The sequence below is a fragment of the Artemia franciscana genome, chromosome 15 (assembly GCF_032884065.1).
Source record: "Artemia franciscana chromosome 15, ASM3288406v1, whole genome shotgun sequence".
Lineage (NCBI taxonomy): Eukaryota > Metazoa > Arthropoda > Branchiopoda > Anostraca > Artemiidae > Artemia > Artemia franciscana.
Window position 1 is genome coordinate 43,989,288 of NC_088877.1, and position 11,679 is coordinate 44,000,966.

An 11,679-nucleotide genomic window follows, 5' to 3' on the forward strand; every position below is an offset into this window, starting at 1 on the left:
TGTGTTATTTTAATGGAGTTGCTCCTACGAAGCCCTGCAAAGACTTGGAGAAGGGTATTAAATACGATACTTGTATCGTATACTCCCTACCTAATATTCTTCTGATATCTTTCTCTGACGCTTAATCCTAATGAAATATACCAAAGTAAGAGCAAAATACAGTACTTTAGAAACAAATTTGGGCTAAGTATTTTCACATTGGGGGGGGGGGGTGGAGGTGGTGAAGTACAGCGGATCTGCATGTCTTAGATATAGTTATCCTCCATATTATGTAGTGAAATTGTTTTCTAACTTCACAGTCCGAATACTTTGCACCCACCTCCAAACCTGCAAATATATAACCAAGCCCACATTATAAATGTTCCGTCTATTCTGGCACTTCTCTTTGTCTTGTCTCACGCTAAGCTGAAAGAAAGTTACAAAAAAAACGTTCCATAATGTAACAATGAATGGACAACTTGAGAAGTAGGGGGCGTTATCCTACAAGTATCTTAAATACAAAGATAAGACCCTCCTAGACTTAATTTACACAGAAAACTTGATTTAAAATGCTAGCCAAATGTCTGACTTCTCGAGAGTATAGGGGATGCGAATAATTATTGAATATTAATGTTAAGAACAAAGAGTATGGGTAGCTTATAAGGGTTGGAACTGGTGCTAGTGTCGACGAAGAAAATATCAACGCCATCTAGCGTTTGGCAAATTGGTTTTTTCTTGGTTAGTGTTTGGATTTTTTTTAAAGTACAATATTAAGAAATAATTATTTTAATTGGTAAAATTAGGGTAATAATTGGTAAAATTAGGTAATAATGGTAATAAAAAAATTGTTTTTTTAAACTGAAAGTAAGGAACGACATTAAAACTTAAAACGAACAGGAATTACTCCGTATATGAAATGGGTTGTCACCTCCGCAATCCCTCGCTCTTTACGCTAAAGTTTTTAATTATTTTAAAAAGTAGAATTGTGGCAAAGAATCAAACTTTAGCGTAAAGACCAAGGGATTGCGGAGGGGACAACCCGTATCATATACGGAGTAATTTCTGTTCGTTTTAAGTTTTAATACCGCTCCTTACTTTCAGTTTAAAAAACTAGTTTTTTTATTTAATTTCTGAACGTTTTTGAATTAATGCGTTTTTTATTTTGGCTCTCTGCACATTAATTATTGAAATTAAATTCGCATATTAATTTTTTTCTGGCTAAACGGCTTTCTCCTAGTTTTGATCAGACGATTTTGAGAAATAAGGGGTGGGAAGGAGGCCTAGTTGCCCTCCAATTTTTCGGTTACTTAAAAAGGCAACTAGAACTTTTAATTTTTAACGAACGTTTTTATTAGTAAAAAATATACGTAACTTAAGAATTAACTTACGCAACAAACTTATATACTCTTATATTTTTATTATGTATATGAGGGGGTTTGTCCCCTCGCTAATACCTCGCCTTTTACACTAAATCTCAAGTTTTGTCCCAATTCTTTAAGAATCACCCCTGAATCAGAAAGGCCGTGGAATAAATAGTTGAAATTACTAAAAATACTTTAGCATAAAGAGCAAGGTATTTATCTCCTCCTAAATACCTCGCTCTTTATGCTAAAGTATTTTTAGAACCCCTCATATGCGTAATAATCTCTGTTCGTTTTAAGCTTTAATGCTACTCCTTACTTTCAGTTGAAAACTTTTTCGTGTTTATTTTTTCATTTTTTTTTATAGTAATGCTAGAAAATAATAGAAAGTAATGCTCTTCCCCCATGACATATTCCTCCAAGAGAAGATCCTCCCACATAGACCCCTCCCCTCAACCCCACCCCAAACCAAAAGAATCCCCCTGAAAACGTCTGTACACTTCCCAATAACCATTACTGTATGTAAACACTGGACAAAGTTTGTAACTTGCAGCCCCTCCCCCAGGGACTGTGGGCGAGCGATTCATTCCAAAGACACAGTTAATATGGTTTTCAACTATGCGGAACAAAATGGCTAGCTCAAAATGTGGACCTGTTGACTTTGGGAAAAACATGAGCGTGGGAGGGGGCCTAGGTGCCCTCCAATTTTTTTGGTCACTTAAAAAGGGCGCTAGAACTTTTCATTTCCGTTAGAATGAGCCCTCTTGCGAGATTCTAGGACCATTTGGTCGATACGATGACACCTGGAAAAAAAAGCAAATAAACACGCACCCGTGATGTGTCTTCTGGCAAAAAATACTAAATTCCACATTTTTGTAGATAGGAGCTTGAAATTTTTGCTCTAGGATTCTCTTATACGCTGAATACGATTGTGTGATTTTCGTGAAGATTCTTTGACTTTTAGGGGGTTTTTCCACTATTTTCCAAAATAAGGTAAATTTTCTCAGGCTCGTAACTTTTGATGACAAAGATTAAATTTGATGAAACTTATATATTTAGAATCAGCATGAAAATCCAATTCTTTTGATGTATCTTTTAGCATCAAAATTCCGTTTTACAGAGTTTCGGAACTGTTTGATGCCAAGTGCCGCCATACGCCCGATGGCATCGATAGTTTTTTTCGACACCAGCGCCAGTTCCCACTCTTATAAGTTACCCATACTGTTTTTTACAAAGACTAAGGCAATCAGATTAGGCGTAAATGAATATGGAAGGTTAAACTCAGGTAACAGAAAATTGACCAATGGGACAGCTTCGCTTGCGTAGGTTGGATTATTAATAAAGAGCCTATTAAACAATTTAGTTGTATCCTTTATTTGCCTACCATAAAAATGTTTATTCAGAGATATTTTTTTCTTTTGTCTTGCCCTTTTTTCTACCTTTTTTGTTTTTTTTGCCCCTCCCCAAATAAAGAGTGAAAATTCCCTTCAATTTTTTTTTTTTATCAAAATCCCTTCAAGATAGTGTTGGGAATTACAAAAGTAAAATGTACTTAAGTAATTACTTAAGTAAACAATCTCAGTACTTGTACTCTACTTTAGTAAAGGATTCCAAAAGATCTTAATATTTGTACTTAAGTAAAAACTATAAGTACTTGAGGATAATAAGCACTCAAGTACTTTCAGACCAGTATTTAATTTCAATTCCAATTTTATTGAGAAGATGCTCAATGCAACGCTTTAAGATACTATAGTACTACTACTTTGGTACTATTTATCTTGCAATTTAATCTTTGGAAAAGAAGCTTAAAAAGCTGACAGATTTAGTGAAATGTTGCTAGCCACTAAATCTTCATGGGTTTCTCACTAAATTTAAAACAAAAGACAATTATTATGAATGAATTGAAAACAAATGACAAGTAAACATGATTTTCAACTATTTGCAAAATCGTTGCAATCTCCTTTGCAAAAATTATAATTATCAGCATTCCATTGCCGAAGATTATGTTTTTGCCGGTTCAAGTCATTCTTAATTCAACCTGATGTGGCTCCCTAGCACGAGTGGGGACATAGCTGTTGAATTCTTGGCAGAAGAAGCAGGAAAGACTGAGGATCTTAAAGCTGTTGATGAGGCTGACAGAACTACTTTTCCGGTGATGAATACGCTGACGAAGAAGTTACCGCAAACAATTCAAAGAATCATGATTGCAATGAAAGTGTTGTGAAGTTAGAGTGGCTTTTCTATGTGGCTGGTAAAACCATGGTAAGAACTAATCATGGGAAAAGACTGTACAATAGTGATGAAAGTATTCAGAAAATTTAACCGCATAATTTATAGAACATGTTTGCAGATGCTATGTTCGAAAAGCTACTCTTGAAAGCTACGAAAAGCTACTCTTGAAGGGAGCAAGAAAGAAATCAAATTACATTGTTATGCAGCTCTTAGTGATGATTTAAGGCTAATCATCTACGAATCCGATCACTCCTTACGAAAGAGTGATCGGATATTAATGAAATTTCATATTTAGAAGAACCTCATAACTCCGATCTCTTATTTTAAATCCCGACTGGATCCCGTGTCATCGAAGTGGGGGGGGACCAGAAATCTTGGATAAGGCTTAGAGTGGAGGGATCAGGATGAAACTTGGTGGGAAAGATAAGCACAAATCCTAAATACGTGATTGACATAACTGGAACGGATCTTCTCTCAGTTCTGAAAAATTAGAAAAAATGAGATATTTTTAACTTACGAAGGAGTGATCAGATCTTAATGAAAATTCATATTTAGAAGGACGTCGTAACTCAATTCTTGACCGGATCCAGTGCAATTGGGGGGAGTTGGAGAGGGAGAACTGGAAATCTTTGAAAACACTTTGAGTGCAGAGATCAGGATGAAACTTGGTGGGAAGAATAAGCACAAGTTCAAGATGCGTGACTGACAACCGGACCTGATCCACTCTCTTTGGGGGAGTTAGGGAGGGGGGGATAATTGAGAAAAATTAGAAAACATGAGGCATTTTTAAGTTCGAACAGCTGATCAGAACTTAATGAAATTTGACATTTAGAAGGATCTTGTGCTTCAGAGCTCTTATTTTAAATCATGACCAGATCCGATGACATTGGGGGGAGTTGGAGGGGGCAACTGGAAATCTTGGAAAATGTGAAAATTGAGGTGTCTTCATCTTAAGAATGGGTAATCAGATCTTAATGAAACTTGATATATAGAAAGATCTTATGTCTTATATGGTCCATTTTCATTTTGAATCGGTTCCGGGGATATAAGGGGTTTGAGGGGGGAAACAGAAATCTTGGAAGTGGGAAATCTTGGAAAACACTTAGAGTGTTTTCCAAGATCGGGATGAAACATGATGGGAAGAATAAGCACAAGTTCTAGATACGTGACTGATATAATTGGAACGGATCCGCTCTTTTTAAGGGAGTTGGGGGGGGGGGGGTGTTAATTCGGAAAAATTAGAAAAAATGAGGTATTTTTAACTTACGAGTGGGTGATCGGATCTTAATGAATTTTGATATTTAGAAGGACCTTGTGTCTCAGAGCTCTTATTTTAAATCCCGACCGGCATTTGGCATAAGGACCGGCATTAGGTATTAGGTATAGGTATAAGGACGATTCATACTGAACAAAAGTGATATATGATGGAGGCTGGAATAAGCGTAGCAAAGGACATGATTATTCGGCCAAAGGATGTGTTGCAGTTATCATAGATGCATTTACGAAAAAACTGTTATCTGTTGGCATAAAAAATAAATACTGTTACATATGTTTCTCTTCTGCAAACGCCAAAGTAATGCCCAAAGATCATTTCTGCTTTCTGAATTATAACGGAAAATCGAAGAGCATGGAAACAGATATTCTGGTTGAAGGCTTTCGTTTCAGTGAGGAGATGCACGGATTACAGTTTTTAGAGTTTAGCGGTGACGGTGATTCTAGTGTTTTTCAAACAGTTCGTGGTAACGAACTGTAGTAAGGAGCGACCCGGCTCAATAGCAACCAAAACTCTAAAAAATGGGGTTTTGATATCAATAGCTGCATCAAAAGAATTGCATTTTAATGCTGATTTTAAATATATAAGTTTAATCAAGTTTAGTCTTACGTATCAAAAGTTAAGAGCCTGAGAAAATTTGCTTTATTTTAAAAAATAGGGGTAAACAACCCCTAAAGGTCATACAATCTTAACGAAAATCACACCATCAGATTTAACGTACCAGAGAACCCTATTGTAGAAGTTTCAAGCTCCTATCTACAAAAATGTGGAATTTCGTATTTTTTGCCAGAAGACAAATCACGGGTGCGTGTTTATTTGTTTGTTTGTTTTTTTTTTTTGTTTTTTTTTTTCAGGGGTCATCGTATCGACCCAGTTGTCCTAGAATGTTTTAAGAGGGCTCATTCTAACGGAAATGAAAAGTTCTAGTGCCCTTTTTAAGTGACCAAAACAATTGGAGGGCACCTAGGCCCCCTCCCACGCAAATTATTTTCCCAAAGTCAACGGATCAAAATTCTGAGATAGCCATTTTATTCAGCGTAGTCGAAAAACCTTATAACTATGTCTTTGGGGACGACTTACTCCCCCACAGTCCCCGTGGGAGGGGTTACAGGTTCAAAACTTTGACCAGTGCTTACAGATAGTAATGGTTATTGGGAAGTGTACAGGCGTTTTCAGGAGGATTTTTTGGCTGGAGGCAGGGGTTGAGAAGAGGGGGATATGCTGGGGGAAATGTCTATCGAGGAATTTGTCATGGGGGAAGAAATTTTCCATAAAGGGAGCGCAGGATTTACTACCATTACTTAAAAAAAAAACAATGAAAAAGTTTTTTTTTCAGCTGGGAGTAAGCAGCAGCATTAAAACTTAAAACAAACAGAAATTATTACCCATATGAGGGGCTCACCGTCTCCTAATACCTCGCTCTTTACGCTAAAGTATTTTTAGCAATTTCAACTATTCATTCGGCGGCTTTTGTGATTTAGGGGTCATTCTTAATGAATTGGGACAAAATTTAAGCTTTAGTGTAAAGAGCGAGGTACTGACGAGGGGGCAAACCCCCTCATATATGTAATAAAAACATAAGAATACAAAAGTTCTTTACGTAAGCTAATTTATAAGTTACGTATATCTTTTACTTATAAAAATATTCCTAAAAAATTAAAAGTTCTAGTTGCCTTTTTAATTAACCGAAAATCGGAGGGCAACTAGGCTTCCTCTCCCGCTCTTTTTCTCTCAAAATCATTCGGTCAAAATTATGAGAAAGCCATTTAGCCAAAAGAAATAAATATACAAATTTCGTTTTAATTATTCCTCTGCGGAGAGCCAAAATCAAAACATGCAAACGTTCAGAAATTAAATAAAAAAAACAAGTTTTTTAAATGAAAGTAAGGAGCGACATTAAAACTTAAAACGAACAGAAATTACTCCGTATATGAAAGGGGCTTTTTCTTCTCAACGCCCCGCTCTTTACGCTAAAGTTTTTTTACTGTTTTAAATGTAGAGTTAAGAGAAAGAGTCAAACTTTAGCGTAAAGAGTGGGACGTTGAGAAGGAAAAGCCCCTTCCCATCAAAAGTTACGAGCCTGAGAAAATTTGCGTTATTTTAGAAAATAGGGAGAAACGCCCCCTAAAAGTCATAGAATCTTAACGAAAATCACACCATCAGATTCAGCGTATCAGAGAACCCTATTGTAGAAGTTTCGAGCTCCTATCTACAAAAATGTGGAATTTTGCATTTTTTGCCAGAAGGCAGATCAAGGATGCCTGTTTATTTGTTTTTTTGTTTTTTTGTTTTTTTCCCCCAGGGGTGATCGTATCGACCCAGTTGTCCTAGAATGTTGCAAGAGGGCTCATTCTAACGGAAATGAAAAGCTCTAGTGCCCTTTTTAAGTGACCAAAAAAATTGGAGGGCACTTAGGCCCCCTCCCACGCTAATTATTTTCCCAAAGTCAACGGATCAAAATTCTGAGATAGCCATTTTATTCAGCGTAGTCGAAAAACCTTATAACTATGTCTTTGGGGACGACTTACTCCCCCACAGTCCCCGTGGGAGGGGCAACAAGTTACAAACTTTTACCTGTGCTTACATATAGTAATGGTTATTGGGAAGTATACAGGCGTTTTCAGGAGGATTTTTTTGGTTTGGGGGAGGGGTTGAGAAGAGGGGGATATGCTGGGGGAACTTTCCTTCGAGAATTTGTAATGGGAGAAGAAAATTTCCATGAAGGGAGAGCAGGATTTACTAGCATTATTTAAAAAAAACAATTAAAAAATAAAAGTGAAAAAGCTTTTTCAGCTGGAAGTAAGGAACAGCAATAAAACTTAAAACAAACAGAAATTATTACCCATATGAGGGGCTCACCTCCTTCTAATACCTCGCTCTTTACGCTAAAGTATTTTCGGTAATTTCAACTACTTATTCTACGGCTTTTGTGATTCAGGGGGTCATTCTTAATGAATTGGGATAAAATTTAAGCTTTAGTGTAAAGAGCGAGGTACTGACGATGGGGCGAATCCCCTCATATATGTAATAAAAACATGAGAATACAAAAGTTCTTTACGTAAGCTAATTTATAAGTTACGTAAATCTTTTACCAATAAAAAGATTCGTAAAAAATTAAAAGTTCTAGTTGCCTTTTTAATTAACAAAAAAATCGGGGGGCAACTAGGCTTCGTCCCCCGCTCTTTTTTTCTCAAAATCATTCGATCAAAGTTATGAGAAAGCCATTGAGCCAAAAAAAAAAAAAAATGCAAATTTCGTTTTGATTATTCCTCTGCGGAGAGCCAAAATCAAAACATGCATTGATTCAAAAACGTTCAGAAATTAAATAAAAAAAACAAATTTTTTTTAACTGAAAGTAAGGAGTGACATCAAAACTTAAAACGCACCGAAATTAATTCGTATATGAAAGAGGCTGCTTCCTCATCAACGCCCCGCTCTTTACGCTAAAGTTTTTTACTGTTTTAGAAAGAAGAATTGAGAGAAAGAGTCAAACTTTAGCGTAAAGAGCGGGGCGTTGATGAGGAAGCAGCCTCTTTCATATACGAAGTAATTTCTGTGCGTTTTAAGTTTTGATGTCACTCCTTACTTTCAGTTAAAAAAACTTGTTTTTTTTATTTAATAGAGATAAAAACTGTGCATAACATACGAGAGTTCAAAACCATTTTTGATGTGGCTCAGTCAAAAAATTTAGTGAAAGGATTTTTTCTTGAATTATCAAGTGAAGGTCTTCAGCTATAAGAAAATCACAGGTATTTCGCCCAGATACAAAGCCAACTCGAGATACTGGATAAAATGATATGCCACTTAATAGTTTATAACTCTATTGACGATTGGGAAATAATTACAGTTCACCGATCGAAAGAATACTGGGAAAAAATATTTCCGAAGCTTGAAGCCTTTTGAAATGAATCCTTACTTCCTGAAATTTTTTGACTCAAAGGTTGCAAGGAATATGAAAACCAGAGAGCCTGTGTCTGTAAAATGTACAACGGCCCACCAACCGAAGGACTCAAGCTTGTCTCAAGAAATAAAAAGAGGAAAAAAAAGGTTGAGTCTAATTGAAGTGAACAGCAAGAAAAAAAAATCACAGAAGGGATCGGGAGAAAACAGTGATTTTACCAGGAACTCTATGCATGAAAACAGTGATTTTGAAGAGATTATTTTTTTCTGATCTGGAATAGATAAATCTTCATGTTTGATAAAAAAAAATGTGTTAAAAAATGTTGGTAAGGAAAATTCTTTTTTCCTCCATAAATTTCTATCTCATTCTTCGTCAATGTACAAAAATAATGAAGTTTCTTATCTGATCTGAAGTATATTAAATACATTTAATACAAACAATTTTAGTTTTTCATAAATTTCTTGTATGCTACTTGGGATTAATATTTTGATTTTTATAGTTGTTCTACAATTCTTACGTTTTTTGTACAATTCGTTCATTTTTGATATTTTATTAGAGCGTCATCAAGTCTCTTTCCCAGATCTTGTGCATTTCGCCCTAGCACAAAATAATGTTAATGCCCTAATCTTATTATAAGGAAAATAGCTTTCATCTTGTTTATATTTATATCTTAGATAGTCCAGTTGATTGTCTAAATGCAACTCATGTTAAATACTTCGTTGAAGTGGCTGAACTTGTACCGTTACTATCCCACGAGGGGTGGGCCCACTTTTCACCACCTGCTTGACATATTGGAACCCCAAGTGTGCCGAACAGTTTCGCCGCTCTTGATGCAGTTCCGCCATGCTTGGTACAGTTATGCTACTCTTAGTACACTTAAGGCGCACTTGGCCCATTTCTACCACACCTGTCACACACTTGTTCCTCACATGCTACGATTCCGCCATTAAATTATCTGCAGTAATTTTTTCGTTTCTATACGCTTTATATTACCGGGTAATCCGGAAAATTTAGGATCCTCAGTGCGCTAGATATCACTAGCTAAGCTTAGTTTTCACACAAAAAAGTGTGTTAATTTTCGCACAAATAAAGTGCAAAAAATTTATGGACATAAAAAAATATCCTAAATGCCCCTCAAAAATGGCGTCAAAAATGGTGGAATTTTCGCCCGAAACGAATGAAACTATTCGTTTTTTTGTCTGAAACAGTGCGCTTCAGTTTTCAAAATACTGACAAAAAAAAGAATAAAATCCCTATAAAAATCAAGGTGACTGGAAAAAACTATTGAAAAAGAACTGAATGTTCAATGTATAATTGCTTAATGTTTAATATACTAATTACAGGAAACATCAACAATTAAAGTTTACAGATTCTATTTAGCGACCATTTTTTTCTCCCACCACGAAAATAAAAGATTTTTCAATTTTTCGTACAAGTTCTACCATTTGCACTAAATGCACATTGAATCAAAATCTCTGCGCCAAAAAAATATAGGAAACACCCTTTAGAGGGTAATTACCCTTTAATTTGATGTACAAAAGAAAACACTATATTCAGCTCAGCAGTGGGTATATTTTCTTTTACATTTCTATTACATAACCTGTTCATCTAAATTAATCTTCGTAAAATCTAACATGCTTTTACAAAATAAACACCTTCAGTTTTTTTTTCTCCCACTGGATTATACTTTACATAAAAACATGTAGACTAATTATATTTTTGTCAACAGTCTCATAAACGGTTTTGCTATCGAAAGATACTAGCAGTGGCGTTATTAAGATTCTTAGGATCTGTTTCAAAAATTGAGCGGGAACAAAAAAGATGATTAGCCTTAAGCATGTATCTTTTGATAGCCTAGAGGGGCCAAGTAAACCTGTCAAACGGGTTTGAATGGAATTTCTTTGTTTAGCTAGTCTCAGTGTTTCCACTTCTACCGATTTATCGGTAGATCTACCGATTTTCGGACCTTTCTACCGAATAAATTTCAAGCCTACCGAAATACCGATTTCTACCGACTTTTGGCGATTTTTTTCGATTTTTTTCTTTTTAATTGTACATAATAGGTGTGACTGCGAATAGCGCCATTTAGCAAAATCCGGAACCATTCACAGCCACTTCAGTCATAGTGCACAACGATTGAATTTATTGAAAGTTTACCATAACTTCTTAGAAATTGACAATCAGAAGATATTGTCCCCTGGACAAACTAGATGGTTATCTGTACATAGCTGCGTCAAAAGGATTCTTGAGCAATGGGATGTTCTCACATTACATCTTACTGAGGCTGTGTTTGATGATCCTACACATGGAAAACATTTAGCACTTGGTGGCTTGAAAAACTCCTTTATGAGGATAATGATGATGTTCTTGGACTATATTTTAGCCATGTTGGCTGATTTCAACCCTCTTTTCCAATCACAGTCCCCCCTTTTCCATACATTTAAATTAAAACATAAGGACTTGTTGCAACTCTCTCCAAGAACTTTCTTGAGGTAGAATATGTAAATGGTTTGAAGAATCCAGTAGATGTTGATGTAAATGACGACAATTCCTATCCAAGCTATCCAAAATAATTGTCGTGGACTGAATGCCCAGCTCGCTATTTCAGAGCTTGTAGAGTGCGACCCTAAGGTGGACCATAATAAAGAGATGAAAGTTTACCTCACAGCAAGAGAATTTTACAAGGAAGCAGTTGCACAGATCAAAATCGGGTTCGTATTTGATGATGATTTGTATGAGATGTCCTGTCTTGTAGAGCCTTCAAATGCTGCTAAGCTCAATCTTTCTAGTCTTGTGCCACTTCCAGTTAAGTGTTTGCCTCCTACATGTCTTAGAGCTGCCATTGACTGGGAATGGCGTGAACATAGCTCTGTTGATGTTCCGAAGGTAGAATATTGTCGAATATTGTAGATTTGTTTTTCCATTGTTACCCC